Source organism: Ursus maritimus, unplaced genomic scaffold (assembly GCF_017311325.1).
Source record: "Ursus maritimus isolate PB19 unplaced genomic scaffold, ASM1731132v1 scaffold_10, whole genome shotgun sequence".
Lineage (NCBI taxonomy): Eukaryota > Metazoa > Chordata > Mammalia > Carnivora > Ursidae > Ursus > Ursus maritimus.
Window position 1 is genome coordinate 18,971,374 of NW_024423344.1, and position 20,996 is coordinate 18,992,369.

The window sequence follows — 20,996 nt, forward strand, 5'->3', positions numbered from 1 at the left end:
CAAAAATCTCCCCGAAGAGCACCACCATCTCAGCTTGAGCACCTCCAACAACAAGGAGCTCACATATCCTCCTCCTGTTATTTAAGAACGTTCTTCCTTGTATTAAAGCACAAGGTGACACCATGCCCTGATTAGCAGCATGGGTTTGGGAGCCAGCGAGATAAAAGGTCTAATCCTAGCTCTCCACGTTGCTAGCGCTGTGACCGTGGGCAAAGGCCTAACTAAGCTCATGTGCCTGAGTTAATCTTTTCCTAATGGGTAAAGGGGGACACATGTACTACTTCCTTCAACCCCACCAGTGAGGGTTGGTTAAGGAGCTCCTTGTAGAGTATGGCCAGGTCCTGGTATACAGGATCCACTAAATTACTGCCACACATGAGTGTGTCACCACTATTATTGGTGTCGTTCTGCCAAAGAACAAATATAACACCCTCTTCCACTGTAACGATGTGAAGACCATTGTCATGGGCTTCTGAGTCTAATACACCAGTTCTTTTGGTTGTACCCAGGAATCTTAGAGTTCTGTTCTTTCTTCTCCAATCCTTTAGAGGTCTCTGGGCTCCCAGGAGCTCTCTCCAATCCCAGTCTGCCCACCTAAGTCTTGGGCAGGACAGGTCTCCTGTGAGACAGTGGATATTTTCTGTCTGCTCTCCATCTCTTGAGAGCCCACTGCTTTCTTCTTTGAGCTTCTCTCACCCAGTCCGTACCAGTCCTTCCTCCACTGCTAGCTAGGGTGAGGCACCTTTCGACTGATGGTGTGTGCAGCCATCGACAGGCACGTCCGTGGAGGCAGTGTGGTGTGGACTTCAGTAGATGCTCAGGAACTGACTTTAGTGAGTGGCCAGTGGAAACCCATGAACGCCTGTGAGTGGGGGAGCTGGGACCATCATCACAGAGTCCCATCAAAATGTCCCTCCAAGAGTGTGTCTCTAGATTGCATGTAGATCTAGTTTGCTTGTAGTTTCCTCCTGAATGAAACTGGGTAGATTCTTGAGCTAACCTCCTCTCTCATCTTTGGACAGTGCTAAGCTCAGGCTTTGTAGATAGCCTGAGTCTGTGAAGAGCATCTGGGGAAGTTTGGTTCATTCTAGAAGAGGCCCCTGACTCCATTGAGAAGACCCCCGCCTCTACTTCTGACCTGGAACCACACAGGGGCCTGGAGGCCCCCAGCACCATGCTCGCCACATGTCAGAGATGACCTCAGGCTACTTCATGATGAAACCCTGCGCTCCACCAGTTCCGAGTAGAAAAGAAGAGGACTGGACATCCGCAAGCCAGAGGAGTTGTCTAGGATGGTCACGCATTCATCACGCACCTCCCTGATGTTAACAGCACAGACCTCTCTCTGTATGTATATGTGTTCAAATTAAACAAAGCTGCAAGATTTGGTCTCTGTCTCAACACAATGTATTGTTACCTGGAGCAGTGTGGATGCCTTTGCATGCGTGACTCTTTGAAATGCCGACGGTGACCCGATTCAAGGACATCTACGCTTCTATAAGTCTGTATTGTCCTCCTCCTCCATCTCAGCCCTAAGACAAAGTACAGCTTAAGAGAGTTTTACCAAAGCCCATCAGGTGAAGGGGAAACTGGTACAGAATGTCTGCCAGGGGTCCAGAAAGGAGACCAGAACTCACAAGGAAATCCTAGGGGAAGATTTTTAGTTAGTCATCCTTTATGGATTTACGTAAAAAAATTATTTGGGGGGAGAGGTAGGAACGCTAAGGGTCTTATGAGATGTAGTGCCTGCCCACCCCTCCAACTTTATCTTGCTTCCTCTCCCCATGCTCAGCACACCCAACCATGTTGGCCTTTGTCCTGTGCCTCTAACTCTGCCACTCTTCCCTGCCCTTGTCGTCTCCTTCTAGAATGTTCTCCCCCTACCTCAACTTAACTGACTTTCCTTGACTTTACACAAAGTCACCCTCACTTCCCAGTTTGTCTCTATTCTTCCAGCATGTTCCATTTTTTCATAGCACTTCTTTAACCTGAAATGAGCTTGTTTATTTGTTTGTTTATTGTCTGTCTTCCCTGACCAGAACATTATCCCCAAGAAAGTGGAAACTTTGTCTGTTTCATAACCCAGTGCCTTGCACATCGAAGGCACTCAATCAATATTAAATGAATGAATAACACTATCACAGTCTTTCGGCGTTCTTAATGAGAAGGAAAAACCTTCCATGAATTCCAAGTATGGAGAGAAGAGGAAATAAAGCAGAAAATGGAAGAATTGTTAACTGCCGCATTAGCGTGAGATTGAAACAACCAGAAAAGCGAAAATCTGAATGCCTAATTATAAAATGCGAGCAAAGGCAGTTTTCAAATAGGAACAGGATTATGTCCTCAGGAAGCAGATGGATTGTAAAATGCCAAGGATGGCTACTTCACACCCCCTCAAGACCTGTGCCCAGTTCCTTACTGGAAGGACAGCGTGGTTGTTCAGCCCTTCCCAAGAACCTTTCAACCAGCAACACTTCAAATGAAAGTATAAAGGAAACAGAGGATCCTTGCCATGTACAGCATCTGGGCCGAAATAAGAACATCTGTTCTCAGCATGAACCCTATTAGCTTCATCATTTGGCTTTCAAGGGAAAAAATGCACAATTATGATACATGGGCGTAATTGGTGGAAAGGTATCAAGTCGCGCTCGGGGCAGACGTGGCTGCTGGGGAGGAGTGCCACGCACCAGGGGCCAGGAACACGCCAGCAGCCACGGCCGGCTTACCTGGAGTCAGCAGCCCCAGCTTCTAGGGACAGGGGCCATCTGGGGACTGGAAGAAAGGAAGTGAGTCAAAGGAGGGGAGGGGAGGAAGCGGTGGGAGGAAGGAGGAGACAGAAGCAGGGAGAGGGGAGAGGAGGGAGAGGGATGTGGGGCACAAGACAGCAGGTGCCTAGAACTGAGCTGGACAGAAGGGCACAGGGTGAGGGAGGGGCACAGAGGGAGAGAAAGGCTCACCCCGCCTGGCAGGCGACCGCAGCGCCCATGTCCCCGCGCTAAACCAAGACGGCCTCTGTTTGCACGGCAGCAACACCGCTTCCCAGACAGGCGGGCTCACGCACACTGCCTAAGCGCTCTGTGCCTTGGTCTTCTCAGTCCGTGAGAGGGAGAAGGCACGGCAACTCCAGGAGAGGGTCAAAGGGAGGGGAAGAGTGTTAACGTGCACAAAGGACTCAGAGTAGCACTGGATGCCGAGTGAGCGCTCAGAAACCGTCCGCTGCAGTTGGTGTTATTGGTACTACCATCGGCATCAGCATTTGACAAGATCGCACTGACCCCGACAGCACGATGGGCTAAGTACTGGTATTACTTCCAAGCCACAGAGCAGGTGTGTGCAGAGGAAGGGCTTGGCCTCAGCTCTGTCTCTAGAACCCGAGCTCCCGCCCAGCTATCACGCAGGACCCTGCCACCTCCCTAAAACCCTTTGAGCTTCTTGCCGCTCCAATGCAAACAAGCCAAAAGCAGGGTAGGCTACAACTATGTCTTGATTTGTTACGTGGCAGGCCAGAAGCGGACTCTTTGCCTAGGCCCCGTCATTCCAGATGGCACTACCCGCACCTTAAGGAAATAGGATGGAAATGAGATAGACCTGCGTTCAAATCCCAGCTCCACACTCAAAAGCAGCAAGCGTGGAGAGGCAATTGGCCTCCTGGCTCAGCCAGTGCTCTGTGCTGGAAACCGAGCCCAAGATGCCCCCAGGACGGCAGTGAGGACGAAACAGGACCATGTCAAGACCTCCCGGTGTCTGGCACTCGGCACGCAGCAGCTCTTTGCACCATTAAAAGCCAACATGCTTCCTGTGGGAGCCGAGCACTGAGGTGATGGGAAAGGAAGGCAGGGAGATAAACGTGGAGCGGACACAGGGAAGCGTCCGGCAGATGCAGGACCTGGAAGCAGGGACCAGAGGTGACAGACAGCGGATGGAGGCTGCAGGAAGTGGCAGAGCGGGGCTGGCTCCAGGGAGACCGAGAGCCCCATTCACCTCGACACCCTGAGAGCCTCTCTGAATAACCGTGTGGATGCTCCCGATAGCCAAAGGAAGCTTCAGTCCAGGGTTAGCTGATGTACAGAAGAATCTACATCAGAGGCCAGAGATTTATGGACTATCTGTGAAAAGGACTTCTTACCAAGTTGCTAAAGTTTTATAAAAGGCGTGTAAAAGGGACTACGTTTCTAATATCCAAAAAAACACACGGTGCGGAAAGATCCATACTCAGTGGACTCTAATAAAACTGAGCAGTGGCCCCTTCCATTTATGTGAGGTCCTTCATCCTGGAAGATGCCCTCCTGATGTTTTAGCCACGTGGGTGCTAGCATATGAAGAGCTGTTCAATCTTGGGCAAGTTGCCTAACATCTCTGAGCCTCCATTTTTTCATCTGCAAAGGAAACATAACAGTAGAACCTTCCACATAGGTGGCTGTACAACTTAAAATGAGGTAACGCATGTCAAGAGGTCAGCACAATGCCCAGCACATGGAGGGAACTCACTCAGCACGAGCCAAGATTCCAACTCCTGTTTGCGTCATTGTTGGGCGGTTGCAATAGACAGAGTGCCGCCATAAGGCTCAAGAGTCACACAAACTCGATTTCTGGAAATGATCCAAGGAAAGCAGTCAAAAATACCAACTCCATCCTCTGCCTCTTGTCCTACACGCACCGGTTCCCAAGACCTCTCCATTCCGCGTTGTAGGAACATCTGTCCTCCACTCTGCCCTGTCCTCGTGGGGTGTTCTTCATCTCTCACAGGGTGGACCCCAACCAGCTGCAGAAGGGGCTTGCTGCTAGCACACTTAATCCGTCTGCACACAGAGGCTGAGGAGTAGCCCAGCTTTGAAGTCTAGCTTGTATTAACATTTGATTCATGCACATTTTTTTCCTTCGACTACATAGTATAACTGCATCTGCTTTCATTTAAAAAATTATTTAAATCACTAACCATTTGGTTAAATGGATATTCCCCAAACTTCCCACAGCTGCTACAGCAGCCTTGGTAACGAGCACATGGTAGGGGCTCAGCAAATGGTTCTGAACTGGAACTACAGACGTGGGGGAAAAACAAAAGCCTAGATAAAAAGATTAGGAATTGGTATGCAAATGTGTCAATAATTGGCAAATGAGGATGGTGAGATTATGGCTTTATTTTTGTCTCAATTTCCCAAGCATGGGGACAAATATTTTCTCTGGTCTCGATCATTGAAAACATACTGTTAGGACACAAAGGTGCATGGAAGTATTGCCTAGACACCGCACAGCAGAGCACCCTGTGGTTGCTGCCCGGGAGAACTGTTTGCAAAGCCCAGTGTGGTTTCTGATCGGTATTTCAGCACCGGGAGAGAACAGGTGGCCAGAGTCTGACACATCGTGTGCCACCTGAATATACCACCTTCAAGAACAATGACTTCTGAAGTCAGAAGAAGACGTAACCAAGCCTGCCCCCGTATCCAGCAATAGCCACACCCCACGTCTCCCACCCGAGCCAAAGGCAATGAGTGCAGGACACGCTGTGCCTCTGGCCTGGCCCCTGGACGTGCATCAGAATCCGTGCTTGGCCTGGCTTCCCTCCTCGGTAACACGGAAGGGAGTCCACCGCTCCCGACTTACTCAGCACAGCGGACTGGCTCATCAGTGATTCTCTGGCAGTTTCCAAACACAAAATAATATTCCCGGGACTTGCTGCCAAGAAGTGGTGTATCCTGCATCCCTTCTCACTCGTTGGTGACGAAAGACAGCATCAGGTTGGTGGGGTCCGGTGTTGCAAGCAGTGATTTATTTGCTCTTTGCAATCACGGCCTCAGCTTAGTGACATCTGCCAGCCGAACATTCTCATCACGGATGTGCTTTCTTCCACTGTCTGCCCTCCGGGTGCTGCAGGCTTGGTCGGCGTTCGGCTGGAAGCTGACAACTCCTACTGGCACTGGCAGCTGACAAGAGGCCTCCGGATCGGCCAGTCACGGGCACCAACCACCCCGCCTGTCCCGCATCGGGCTTCTGCAGCTCCGGTCACCAGGTACCATTGCCAGGTCACCATATCCCACAAACCTTAGTCATCGCTCCCCTTCTCGAGCCCAACTGGCTCAAGGAAGATGCTTTTCCTTTCTCCGTAAAGCCTCATTTTCTTCTTTTTCGGTTTCATTTCCTGTTTGCATGAAAAGCCGATGAGGCAGAGGGATGAGGGGAGCAACGTGGCGAAGGGAGACGACCTGCCCGGGTGTTCACTTCCTAGAGCCTGCGGCGAGGCCAGGCCCCGTGCAGATGACTGTGGATGTGCGTGGCCTCAGCCCCAGCCGCTGGCACCCGAAGCTAGTGAGGCAAGGTGCATGCAGTGAGGCCCAGGCCCCAGGTGCCAGGAGCCATGACTTTGAACAAGAGAGGTTTAAGATCTTCTGAATGCCCGTAGACCCTTTTCGGATCCAGGACCACAGGACTCTTCTTCAGGTCTCAACAAAGAACAACAAGAAAACAAAACAAAACAAAACAAAACAAAACAAAACAAAACAAGCAATCCAAAGTAAAGAAATAAATAAATGACAATTTAGGGGAAAGACACCGGACTTACATGGGTAGACATAGATCTATACCCCAGTTCTTGCGCTAACTAGCTGAGGGGTCCTGGGCAAGTCACTTGACCTCTCTGAACTTTAGTTTTCTCATCTGAAGAAAAAAGGAGGGGTAACGTCACAAATCTCATAGAATTATGCTAAGAATTAAATCAGATAATTCATGTCAACGCCTATCTGATACCTAGTACGTGTTTATTCAGTAATAGCTGTCATTCATCTTTGTGTTCTTGTTTTAAAGTTTTCAGTCAAGAAATGCACAAGGATAGGCCATATTTCAGATCACTTTTGTTGCCTCTCAACTTCTGGCTTATGTAATTACTTGCATGAAAACAGCCCTTAGCCCTTCCCCATCTTCCCTCCCCCACTCCCATCCCAATGTGCCCATCCTCACCCTTGGTTCCTGCAGCTGCCTGTACGAAGCCTATAGACGCAGAGGTCCTTGTCCTTTCTTCCCCAGCCTGCTTCTCAAGGGCCGGGACTGTGCCCTTCCTTGCTCCGCGGCATCTCTAGTGTCTGGGAGACAGCTTCCCACCTGCTAGGTCCTCAACACGGCGCTAGCTGAGTGGAATTCTTGCCTTAACTCTGGCAACTTGAAACACAAGCTATTGATTTCACAGGCTGAGATCTTTGAAGATTTTCAAAGTCTCAGAACCACTACCCAGTCAAAGAAGTTCAAAGAATGAATGTATCGACCGGCTCACCCTGCCCTCACAAGTCATTTACACTTCAGTCAGGGGAGGCCGGGGGAAAGGTTGTTCACTGGGGAGTTTTTGCCTCTTCACACACTGCCTGATACCAGAGGAGAGGAACTTCCCTTGGTCTGCACGCCAATCATATGAACACTGTGAGTATAAAACTAGCCCTGCCTATGGGCACCAAGTCCACTCCAGTCTTGCTCCCTACAGCAAGGGACCGTGTGGCATCGGAACGGCAAAGCTGGCCCACCCCACTGGGCCCCATGTGGGAAAGCTTAGCGCCCCATCCTGGGCCCTCAGTCTACCTTTCTGTACTGAGAGGTCTGGAATACTGGTGTACCTGGAGGCCAACACTTGCCAAGCTTCAGCCGATATTTCTAGAGAAGCCTCACTCCCTATGCTCCCTGACTCGTTTCAGATTCTCTCTTTCTTTATGTAACTAGTTATAATTTAGTCTCAGTTTTTAAGATGGATTTGATGCTCCCTGAATGACCAGTAATACTATTAGTGTTGCTTAGCGATGGTACAAAGTCCTAACACCCGTGCGCGTGCATACACACACACACACACACACACAATAAACAAGTAAGAGTTAAGAAAACCCTCTATGCAGTACGTGAACTGAGAAAGCCACATTATGTACAAGCTTTTTTGAAAGAAGCCATTTACTGGACGGACCTAGAATTTCATGGCCTGTTAGCGGCTTCCAGATAGGACCCGCCTGATAACACTGTTGTGCTAAACCAGCCAGAAGATGGGAGATGAGAGACTCATGGGTCAGAACCCAGAGACAGAAATAAAAAATCCCAGAATGTCCCTCCTAGATTCTAATGGCCCTGGGGACAGGCAGCCCATCGCAGACAGAGAAGCTTTCCATCACTTGCTGCTAAATGGGGAGGAGACAGCTTCCCTCCCTTCCAGGTCGTATAAAACTCGACTTCTTTACAAATTTTCCCGAGATTCACATAAAAAATTATCAGGTGGCACTCCAAAACTGAATACTTGCAGATCTTAGAAACAAATTAGAAACTAGCCTGAGGGCTGCTCAGAAAAAGAGGGCATTTGGGCAAGGCCAGGAGCTGGGGACTTCAGCAGGTGGGGGTCAGCCCCCGGTGCTGGAAATAAACAACTTGCCCCAGGGGCTCGATACTGGGAGGGACCCAAGTTCCCAGAAAGGGCAGAACTGCTCCAGCCGGACAGCCCAGGCAGTTTGCTCTCAATTATCCACCCCATGTGTAATTTCAGGAAAACTTCTTTTGTAAATTGCAGATTTTTTGACACTTAACTCAGGCAAAATGAGTTGTCCAACAGTGATTTCATGCCCAAGTAAACCTGTCATCTTCACTCTTAGCCTTTTCCTTCCCTTTGTACAGAAAAAAAGGATCCAGACATTTTCCAAGAGAAAATAAACGCCCAAAACTGAAAGATTGGAGTTTTCAAGTTTGCTTCAAACGCTGAACCTAAGAAGGGGTTCTCAAGTTGGCAAAACGCTTCCCTCCCACAGCCCTACTAAATCACCACCAACTCCAGAGGCTCTGACTCAAAGAATGTGTAAGCCTGAGCCTCATCTCATAAACACACCATTTCCATGCCCCATGTTCTAGATTCCTTGTTAGCGCAGTGCAACTCAGGGTCAGGGCAAATAAGGTAAGGAGACCATTCAAGTTCAACTTCTGAAGCTGTTTTTTTCTCTGCTCAAGTTTAGGTAGAGGCCAAGAGGGCTGTTTTCACTATTGTTTCAAACTCAACTGCTGACAACTAAGAAGTATGAGCACTTGGCAGAATTTCAAACTCCAACAATCAGCAAACGGCACGGGGAGATTGTTTTGTGTTGCTTTTCTATGGAAGAATGCCTTTTACCTTGTGGTCTTCCAGAAAGCTATGGGTACTCAGGACTTCCAGTGGCCACCCCGGTGGCCCTCAGAGCAGCCTGCTGGGGCAGGTTAACCCCAGGGGTCCAGAGGCACGTGATGCAGGGGACCACTGGCAGCCCAAGGGACATGCTTAGGAACAGGTGTCCTCCTTCCTCCGGAGGGGGGAAGGGGGGCCCACTGCTAGCCTGGCTGCTACAGTAACTGTGATTGGAACAGATTACCAAAACTATCATGAGATCTGAGGATGACTGGAAATCTTGGCTAACTGGAGAGCACCAAGCAGATTCCAGAAGGGTTATCTCCCTTCTCCTCTTTCACCGCCACTTCTGTCCCAGTGTTTAAGATGGATATGGTTTGCCTCCACCTGCATTCACTCCTTCACTCAATACCACACCCTCTCCCACACCTCCCTCGTCTGTTTCACCCATGATCCAGATCTTTCCCGGTCCCCTCTTCTCTCAAAACCCCTAATTGTGTGTACTGTTTCCTCTGGGCTCTGTCATCACTCAATGGAAGCTTAGTTATCTGATAAAATCATTTCTACTAACGTGCCAAGTCTCACAGGGGATATATGCATTCATTGGGCTAAGATGTGTTAATCAGAGAAGTGATTTTAAGTATTTGGAAGACCAGGGATTGGTATTTTGAGGGGCATGAATTAATCAGAAGTCTTTCAATGACAAGCAGCAGAAAGCCAGCTGAAACGAATTTGAACAAAAGAAGGAGTTAATTGGCTTATGTGACAGGGAAGGGCAGGGGTGGAGCTGGCCTCAAGCCCAGCGGGAGAGGAACCTTGTCCGGACCTGCACTGACTCCCGTCCAACCCTTGCCGTGTGTGGCCCAGTTTTTATCAGCTTCTCCACTGGCAGGGGCCATGCTCCCAGCAGGTCCGGGGCCACGCATATGTAGAGCTTCCATCAAGAGAAAAGACTTCTTGGGCATCTTGGGAGAAGGACTCTGATTGGCTCAACTTGAATCACATGCCCATCTCTGGGCCAATCTCTGTGGCCAGGAGATTTGACCAGTTTTTTCATTTTCTGTTGCCACACCAAGTGGCTTAAAAAAGGTCACTTATGGTTCTGGGGCTCAGAAGTCCAGCAGAGGTTCCCCCAGACTAAAATCCAGGTGTTGGAAGGATACTTTCCTTTCTGCTGGCTCTAGGGGAGAACCCATTTTCCTGCCTATTCAGTTTGTTGCTAGAATGTACTCCCTGTGTTTGTCAGTCTGCAGTCCCTGTTTCCTGTTTCTTTCCTGGGCCATCCTCAGCCTCTAGAGGCCACTTGAAAGCACCCATGTGATGACTTTGGACCCACTGAGATAATCCCAGGCAATCTTCAACATCCTAAAGTCCACAAGCCTGATTCCATCTGTAAAATGCCTCTTGCATGTAATGGCAATGTATATTAAAGCGCAGACTCATACGTAAATGGCAACGAGTATGTAAAACATTCCCGGGTTCTGAGAATAGAGCATCACCATCTTTTGGAAAAGGGGAGCAGCATTATTTAACTATCACAGCCAGGTTTGGGTCCTATATCCACCTGCGAAGCCAGAGCATGGGCTGGTGTGACGGACACTCTAATACAACCGCGTGGAAGGAAGAGTAAGTTCCCTAGTAAAGAACAGGACGCTGTTAGCAGTGGGAGGAAAAAGAGAGGAATGCCCACTATAAGGCAGAATGGGCCTTATTACACATTTACGTCACCGCTCCAAAGTGTTGGTGGGCTTTTTGGTGGGAGTTTTAATATTTCCAATGGCAAGGACCTAAAACATGTTTTCATGAATAAATGAATGGATGAGAGGGGAGGCAAATCAGAGGCAGAGAATTAATCTGTTACCAAGTTTACCCATCCCGAAGTGCTAGAACTTTGTTGGGCTTAACTATGAGAGACACAGAGGAAACAGAAACTACTCATAGGAATTTGGCCCAAAGAATCATGCTCACATATGGCAACAGAAGACAGCCAAGAAGGAAGGGGGGACTGGGATCTGGCCCAAGACTCATGTGCTCAAGTAGACCAGGGGCTGGAACAGAGGAGGTTTAGCCAAAGAGGCTAAATACAGCATCCATGGGATGTAGGATTCCGGACTGTTATTGAGACATATTGGCTATAGTTCAAATTCCTATAACCAGCCATACAACCTTGGGTAAGTCTGACCTTGGGTCAGTTTCATCTCCAGTGAAAAGAGAGTAGGACTACCAAGGATGTCAGTGAAGCGTTTGCCACCAGTCCCCATCCCACACCCACCCCCGACATCCATAATCAACCACAGCAGTCTTTGCAAATGAGCCCTGGCCATCCTCAGAATCCTCAAGGCAGCTCTCCAACAGCCACTACTAATTAATCCAAGTCACAACACGTATTAAAACTCCTTGGCCATTCTAGAATTAGATAATTTCTGAATTGCTTTCCAGCTTTGACATTTAATATTCTAAGGTTCTAATATAGATCCATTGCTTAGGACCAAGGGAGACCTGGACACCCCCCCCCCCCCTTCAAACTCTTAAGGCTGGATCAGGACAAAAACTACCTGGTGGAAAAGGCAGATGGAGCTGAACAACCATCATGACTTAATCCCAGTAATCAACAACAGTTTCACTAGGAATTCAAATCAGAAATAAAATAAATCTGCCTCTTCACCAGAAGTGAGGACCTGCTACCTGAGTGCGTTAGGATGCCTCACTGGGTGTTTCCTGATCCTTGATGTGCAGCTAATTGCCTTGAGATTACATAGATAAGCAATCCGAATTTGGGGCAGGAAGCGATGGTGCAGATAAACTGCGAAATGCCGTAGGTCGGTGCCCTAGAGTCTCTGCAATAGGGATTAGCAAACAGGAAATTTATTAGGGTGTGGTCTCTGGGTTAATACCTGTCAGGAAGGAAGAAAGTAGGATTGACGGAGGGTAATATTGGGCTATGGACTCAGCAAAGGTCTCAGCTGACTGCATGGTGAGCTCTGAAGCTGGGCTGGACTTTCAGAGATATCCCCAACTGGGACAAGGAGGTCAGACCTTTATCTGCCTCCATTTATCTGCCCGTCATCTGATGGAGGCTGCCCCCAGGAAGGGTGCAGTCCTAGGGGGAAGAGGCCGTCTTCACAGAGGGCAGTTGCCAGAGAGGACTGATCATGGAGCACACCCAGAGCTGAGGGAATAGTTCAATCTGGAAGGAAGAGCTGGGTGGAGCCACATACATAAGAGAAGCAGCAAATGGGGTTTCCTACCTGGATTGCCTCTTTAGGTGACCAGCAGTGCCCGTGGATATATTTTATTTTTCACTGGCACTGCAGAGACTATCCTCTGGGTCTTAAACAATCTGTGGTTTCTTCAGGTGTTGACCAATGGCCAATGTTCTGGTTGTGCTCAGTAAAAATTACCAAGAGTGGGAGACATAGAAGTTTCATGGTATGGAAGTGTCACTCTGGTGGACAAGTGTCATGAGTAATCTTAATGTTCATTTTATAGTAAAAACATTGATGGACAAATGATATTATCCATGTAAGTTATGTAAAGATAGTGTATTCATTTTCTAGGGCTGCCATAACAAAATGCCCCAGACTAGGTGGCTAAAACCACAGAAGTTTAATTCCTCACAGTTCTGGAGGCTAGAAGACCAAGACCAAGGTGTTGGCAGCTTTGGTTTCTGCTGAGGCCCCTCTCCTTGACTTGCGGATGGTACCTTCTCTCCGCGTCTTCACGTTGCTTTTCTCTGTGCGTGCACATCCCTGGTGTTTTCTCATCTTCTTATAAGGACACCAGTCCTTCTGGATTAGGGTCCTACCCTTACAACCTCCTTCTACCTTAATTACCTCTTTAAAGGCCTCATCTCCACATACAGTCACATTGCCGGGTAGGGCTTCAACATATGAATTTGGAGAGAAAAAATTCAGTCCATACATATAGTCTAGAAAAATCATTTTAACACTCTACCCATTAGTCCATGGATGAATGAATGGTAGAATGTAAGATTTATATATGGATCCATTAAAAATACATTTTGAGATTTTTTTTGGTCTCCCTTTGTTTTTGCTTCATTGTAGAGATTTTATTGGTTAAATTAAGATTTGGAAAACATAGAAAAGTTCAAATCAAAAATAAAAATCACCCATATTCCTATCTCCCATTTAAAAAAATTCGCATTTGCCATACTTCCTTCCAGTCATTTTTCTCTGCTACATATGAATGTCTTTTATGGATTGAATCGTATTATAGATACATCTTGTATCTACATTTTTACTACATAGTCTCATTTTATCATTGCTCAATTTTAAAAGAAAGACAATATATCCACAATTTAATTGTCTGATATCTTATTTTATGAACTACTGCACCAAATATTTGCATGTGAATATTTTCTTGAACGTCTGGTTTCCTAACATATATATATTTTTTATAAGCATTTCCTTCTTCCTTCCTTGCTATGCAAATTTTCAACACTCTTTTAGGTCCATTTCAAGCCCTCCCTCCTTGAGTAACATCTTCCCCAGAATGTTTGGGGCATAATAACCTGGTCTCCCTTTGGATTTGCATAACATGCTTTCTATATTATTTGTTTAATCCTGTCCTTCTTTTTTTTTTAAAAAAGATTTTATTTATTTTTTCGACAGAGACAGCCAGCGAGAGAGGGAACACAAGCAGGGGGAGTGGGAGAGGAAGAAGCAGGCTCATAGCGGAGGAGCCTGATGCGGGGCTCGATCCCAGAACGCCGGGATCACGCCCTGAGCCGAAGGCCGACGCTTAACGACTGAGCCACCCAGGCGCCCCTAATCCTGTCCTTCTTGTGATATGTCTTGAACTACCGTCACAGCGTGTTTTTGTTTTAAACCTTCCCTCCTACTTGACTGTAAGCCTCTTGAGCACAAAGACTGACCCTTTATTGCTCAGTATGCTATGGACAACCGATTGATTGGCTGGTTGATTGATTAGTTTGCTGGCTGCTTTGCTGTGTTCTGGAAATGAAGACTCAATCTCCAGTTGTCCGTGGAAATAGCTTTTCCCCCTGCTTATCCTTGGGAGGGTCCTGGTTTGTGGCATTTCCACAGCAGGACGAAATTGGATGCATTGTGTTCCTTTGTGTTCTCCTGATTTTCCTGCTCTGTGTGCCTTGACAGCAGGAGAGTTCTATTATGTTACATCCTATTGTGTTATTATAATGGCTTAATTACTGTGTACGGACTCCTAACTGAGAACTGGGGAGAGGGTAAATTCTATACATAAAATGTGCTATTGGTGACATTAATATGCCGCCAGGTTTAGTTGTGTCTCCATTGCTCAGGTTCACATTAAAATTCAAAGTGTTACCAAATATGTTATAGGTAAAGAATCTATTTTAACTTCCTTTAGAGGGTGAATTAAGCTTCAGTCAAAACACACTCTAGAAAGAGGAACTTTGATGTTCTGATGTGCCCTGTATTGTATGGCAGTCTGTCCAAATATGTTTTCTGTCTGTGCAGTAGAAGACAGCACTGTTCAATGCCTAGAGACATCTAGGAAGAAGGTATTCCTTATGCCTAATCTGGCTAAAAAAAAACCCTTAGGTTATCATTGCTAAACCAAATTTATCAGTATTTAAAATGCATACAAACTGTATCTGGCTCCCTAGGATGGGCATAACACAGTGCTGTAAATGGCTAACAGGCCAAACCCAAATGCCTTTCAATATTTAAAACTGAAGTGGGGGAGGAAAGAGGGACGTGGGGAAGACAGGAGGGAGGGAGGAAGGGAGGAGAGGAGGAAGGGGTGTATATATCTGCATATATCCGTCATGTCAGAGAAATCTGCCATTTTGTTAGCTTTTTTGCAGCTTCGTTAAATTTAAATTTCAGGTTACATGAACCATAGTAAGGATAGACTCAGAGCGTCCAGTCAGCAAAGCAGAGGGCATCATTTTGACATTGCTGCTTTGATATAACCGATATGGAGAAAGACTATTGTGTCATGTTTAAAAATATTTCAGCTTTTATTTTTAAAAATGAATGGGAAAGAAGATAACTTCATCTCTTGCAAGGGACCATCCACTCCACCACCCTTGAAATCCAGACCCCCACTCCTACTCAAAGGGATGAAGGAGGTTCAGGAAGGGGACGAGTGGGGCACACATTACTGGCTTTAAAAAATTGATTTCTGTCCTTGACCAGACCATTCTGAGGCATCCAATGCCATTCTTCCATGCAAGTCACAGTGGAGGGCCATGTCTGGACCCCAGCCTGAATAGGAACGTTGAAACGATTGCTCTGATCATTCATGGAAAGAACAAAACGTCATTTCACTTACCTACATCCATCCTGAGAGTCACGTGTGCCGGATTATTGTCTAGTTAGTTGATTCAGCCCTTTGTGTCCTGCTGCAGGTGCAGACATCAACCAGATGTTCCAGTGTTTTCATGGGGCGGGCCTTCACGAGGATGAGACGAGTGGGAGCGAAGGAGAGAGAAAGCAGTGGCTTAGCAAGGGTGGACAGGGCTGGGGACCAGAATGACACCATGTGTCTGCCCCTCCTCTCCCTAAACAAGAGCTGGAGGAGAACAAATCCAAGAGGAAATGGGTCTGTGGTCCTGTCAGGGAAGGGTGAGGAAGGCACCTGCCTTGGGCACAAAATTTAAGAGTGCCCCAAAAGCCAGCAATCCAGACAAAAGCTTTTTTTAGCAATGTTTTTAAAAAATCAAAATCCATGTGAAAACTCCACAATAAACAGATTATCAAAGTTTTCGATCCAACCCTGCATTTATATGGCCCCGCCTCATTGGCCTCATTCGAACTCCAGCCCTGGGTCTCCTGACCCATCTGTCACAAATTTAAAGATACTCTCCCAGTAAGAAAAAAAATGAAATGAAATGAAAAATTCTGAAAGGTCTTCTTTGCAGCGCCCACGTGGACTGTCCTTGCCTGTGTGCCTGAGGGAAAGGTGCTAATGGTGGGGAAAGAGGTAGAAACAGACAGAAGACCTCGGTGAGAGCTGGCGGGAGATGAGGGAATTGGTATACCCAAGGACCTAAACACAGTTTAAAACCTGACTGGGAAACAGAATGGATTGGTGCTGAATGAACATTCCAGAAGCAGGAAAGTGCACAGTAGGGGGACTCCAGTCTCCCGGACTCTTCAAATTTATGAACCTCTTATTGGGCTCAATCCACATCTCAAGTTACCCAGCTCTTTGGGATTTTGCTAATCCCCCATGCCCTAGGCCATATGATCGACAAACCTGTCCGCGGGAAAAAGTAAAAATAAAAGGAAAGAGAGAAGAGAAAACTGGCACAGGTAGAAAGTGTGGGTGCCCGCCACCGCCAACAAAGACTTGGAAATTAGGTAAGTAATATGTAGACCAATATCATTGATACTGAAAGTCAATCATAAAGTGAAAATGTATCTCAGGAGAGCAAGATTTTAATATATTCTAGCATATTAAAAAAAAGTTTATGAATGACAAACATTCTCTCCTTGACCAAACTCTCTCTACTCAGGCTCCTCTGAGTAATTTTTCAGCTAGGCCTGACTTTCGGACTTCCATGGTCCTCTGTCATTTTCCAGTTTTAGCAAGAATCCTGATAAGTCAGTTTAACCAGAAGCCCCCACCCTCGATATCTGATCATCTCAATATCGGCTCGGGTTCCTTATCCTCCACCACCCCTTAGCTGACATCTGGTCACCAGGCCTGCCTTCAGCAAGAACCCTGTTAGATCAGCTTAGCCAGAATCCCCTCCCCCAACCCCTGATGTTTCCTCTTAGTAATTTTCCATCCACTGACACCCACCCCGGTCCTTGGCTATAAATTCCCCCTCACTCGGGCTGTATTCAGGCGTTGAGTGCAATCTTTCTCCCCCAGTGCCAGACCCCATGTCAGTGGTTCCCACACCCATTGCAATGGAACCACCACTAACAAGTGTCATTGAATAAGTTTCTCTTTAGCATGAACCTGGGCTGGTCTGTATGGAAAAGACAGTCTTGTTGGAGGGCATCAAAAGAGGGAATGTTGGTTCTTTACATCCTGTCACACAGTAAGCAGGCAGAAAACACTCATGGGTCTATACGGCAAGTCTGGGCAAGTAAATAAAAAGTTTTGTTTAGGTGACTTCTTTCTTGGATTTCTATTTTTATAGTGTTAGTATTTTAGTGAAAAAGTTACAAGTATGTCAATAATAAGAAGGCTTGGTCAGCAATGGAAGCACAGAAGAAGGAGATTAACAGAGAAAAAAAAAAAAACATGGGTGCAGCCAACGGGAAACAGTGTCCTGGTCACTCTTGCCGCGTAGTAAATAAACTAACCCATAAAAAATAAACTAACCCCAAACTGAATGGCCTAGAACAACACCTAAGCTATCGTGCTCATGGATTCTGTGGGTCGGGAATTGGGACCGAGCACAGCAGAGACACTTGTCTTTGCTCCATGATGTGTGGGACGTCAGCTAGGAAAACCTGAATGTCCGGCTGCCTCCACGGCCCGGAGCTGGAGTTGCCTAGAGGCTCCTTCTCATACACTTAGCCTACGAGGAGGGCGAGGGCCCCTGGCCACATGGCAGTTACCTTTCTCATTGTACTTCCGCTTCCCCGGCCCGAGAGTCACATCGATCCACCCAAGGACACAAGGCTTAGGCCAGCCCCTGGCCCAAGTCAAGTTGCCATCCCCAGTATCTCCCTGGGGGGCTAGCTGGGGACCCCAACTGACCTACCCCAACCATAGCCCTTGACATCACTGGACACCGTGTGAGTGATTTTTTTTTTTCCTTCTGAAACCAAGAATGAAGTGAAGGGGTATAAATCAAAACAGAGGAGAGGGAGGCATGGACCAAAACTGAAAACTATGGAAAAGGGAGGGAGGCATTGCCTGGAAGGAAAAAGGCAGCACAGAAGAAATGAATAGAAGATCTCAGCGATGGGGTAGCTCAGGAGGTTTTCTGCAACAGAGCCCCTGCTGACCCACGTCCCACCCACGGGCGCTGGCTGGGTGGAACACTCCCACCACCAGCTTGGCCTCCGTGGCCACCTTCCTGACTTCATACCCGAAGGTCCCAGCGAGGAGTGAAGCTCGAGGACGGAGCGCATTGCCCGTGCCAGCAAGCACACCCCAGTACAGCGCCCGCAGTCTCCAGCCACTGGATTTACCGCACAGGGACCCTTGACTTCCTCCACGGTGGATTACTTATTTAACAAAAAATGACGCAGGACTTACTCCGAGCTGGGCAGTGGCCTCAGTGCTTTGCAAATATTAGCTCAGTTAATCCTCAAAACCAGACTGGGAGGGAGGCACTCTTGTTATCTGTATCTGACAGATGAGGAAACGAAGATAGCTGAGATAATTTATTGGTCAGATGCGCCCAGCCAGTAAGCAATAAGGCCAGCATTCAAACCCAAGCCCGAGGTTCCAGATCCCCTGCTTACAGCCCCTGGGCTGTGTGTGAGGCCAGGTAGCTGGCACAGTTAGGAGCAGGGCAGTAAGGGGGCAGGGAGAGGGGAGGAAGGCACCCACACACAGGCTCACCTGCACGGGCATGGCTGGGGAAGGAGTCCACCCGGATGCCCTGGAAGACTCCTGGGGCTGTCCTCTCTCCCCTCTGGAGCCCATGGGTCTGTCCCCCCTCCGCCAGCTGCCTCTTAGGTTCCTGCTTGTAAGTTCTGGTGCAGAGCACTCAGGGCCACAGCAGCAGTTTGCAGACCTTGCTAAGGGACTGAGAACCCTTTCTGCTGTGTTCTTAAGACTCTAGTCTTCAGAGATGACCATGACCTCTGGTTGTGGGGGTGCCGGTGAGATGGGGATGGGGCAGGAGTAGGGCTTCTAGATAAAATACACAATGCCGAGTTCACTTTGAAATCCAATTAACAACAAATACTTTTTTTGAGTACAAGTTATGTTCCATGAAATATTTGAGACATTCTTACACTAATATACAAATATATATATATATACACACACACTCATTATTTACAACCCAATTTAACTGGGCATTTTGTATTTTTATTTTCTAAATCTGGCAATCCTAAATGTGGGCTTCTGTAGATCTCTAAAATGCTGGGTGGGGACACAACTGGGAGGGCAGACAGGCTCAGCACTGGGGTCCAGGTGGTGGCAAGCCCTCTGGGGAGCCAGGGGAGCTGACCCCCGTGCTGAGAGGCAGTTTCCCATGGCCTGGACCGGGGTGGCCCTCTGGCCATGACAGAGCACAGGAGGAAAATCAAAACGAACTGTCATGTCCCACGTGCTGTTCCACAGGCTTGTATCCCACACTTTGTCAGCAGCTCCTCACCCCACAAGTTTTCATTTTGAAAAATATCAGACCTGCGGTGAAGTTGGAATGATAATACACTATATATTCATTTATCACATCTCCATGTGCGTGCGTACGCGTGTGCACATCAGCACACGTGGGTATGTTCGTTTGTTTGACGAACCATTAGAGAGTCTGTGGCAGATGTTGGGACATCTCATCCTTAAATACTTCCGCGTGCGTGTCCTGGGAACAAGGGCATTCTCCTACAGAGCCATAGTACCATGACTACACTCAGGAAACGTGATGCTAATACCATTCCATTAGCTAATATAAAGTCCACATTCAAATTCCTCCAGTTGTCCCAATAATACGTGTGTCTGTATATGACACAACTATATGTACACAAATTTACATATAATTAATGTCACATTAATATATAAATTGTCACAAATACATATGTGTGTATATGTACACTATATATCATGTATATGCATATGTATTGTTATATATGTATATATGTATATACACACACATATATATGCGTGGTGTATAGAGACACATTTGGAGGAATTTGCATAGGGACGTCCTATATGTGTATATACACATACACACATTAGTAATACAGATCACTAATTTAATATAATACAATTTTATTTATTTTTGGTTTTGATCCAAGATCCAATCAAGGATCCAAGATACACTCAACTGTATGTTCCTTGGGTTTCCTTTAATCCAGAACGATCTTTTCCAAGTGGCCTATCGCATGCCAGGCAAAGTGCAAGTGGCTTGGCATATCTTATCTAATTGCATCCCTGTGGAGTAAAGGGTTATCTCCTTTTACAAATAAGGAAACCGAAGCTTACTCAAGTTCAGTAACTTACCCAGGGTCACATGGCTAGTAAAGCCGTGGCCAGTATGTGAACCCAACCCTGACTCCAAAGGCCGCCCCCTTTCCTTTACAAGGTGCTGAGCTCTGTCCTCAGGAGCCGACATGGAAAGAGTGATAGTGAGGTTGGAACCTGAGAACTATTCCAGGTGGTGAGAGAAAGTCCCATGGAATGCACAGGATTTTAAGAGAGAGGCTGAGCAGGTGAGCTAGGGAGGCAGTGTAGTGTCAAGTTCAGGAAGTGACACAGAGCCGGGTTCAAGTTGGGACTCCTCTGTCTCCCAGCTATGTTCGCCTCACTTCCTAGAACCTCACTGTCCCACCTGTCACATGAGAGGGACGAGAGTGACCTCATCGGATTGCTGTGGGACTCTATGAACTATTCACACTGTGTTCTTAGCACTTAGCTGACCAGGCGCAGGCCAGGGGCTGAATAAATGGCAGTTACCGCGGTTACAAGGTGAGCCGCTGCCTGGGTGGGGGGGCCACAGGAGTCACTGCCAAGAGCAGCTGTGCCAGCCGCTCGGGGTCACCGAGATGAAGAGGAATGGGATTCACTGATTTTTTTTAACACTCACGCTCATGGATTACACCTGGGGGGGTGACTGTGAGGGACTCAGGGCTGCAGTCTGCACTGCTGGAAATGGTGAGATGAGCCCCCTTCCTGACAAGAGCTCCCTTCCAGAGAAGCAGACAGAAAGGAGGCTCAGGTGGGGATTCCCTGCCGCAGGGGGACGGCTGCCCAGGTTCACAAGAGAGGGAAGCAAGGGGCACGGCTC

At 47.5% G+C, this 20,996-nt stretch overlaps 1 long non-coding RNA gene across 1 annotated transcript in view; it reads right to left on the bottom strand.

Moving 5' to 3' along the window:
* The window catches only part of LOC103677643, a 152,865-nt gene that overhangs the window by 17,333 nt on the left and 114,536 nt on the right, over positions 1-20,996 (bottom strand). The window contains exon 5 of the long non-coding RNA XR_572489.2: positions 15,404-15,523. This is a non-coding gene — a long non-coding RNA (uncharacterized LOC103677643). The remainder of the gene's footprint in view (positions 1-15,403; positions 15,524-20,996) is intronic.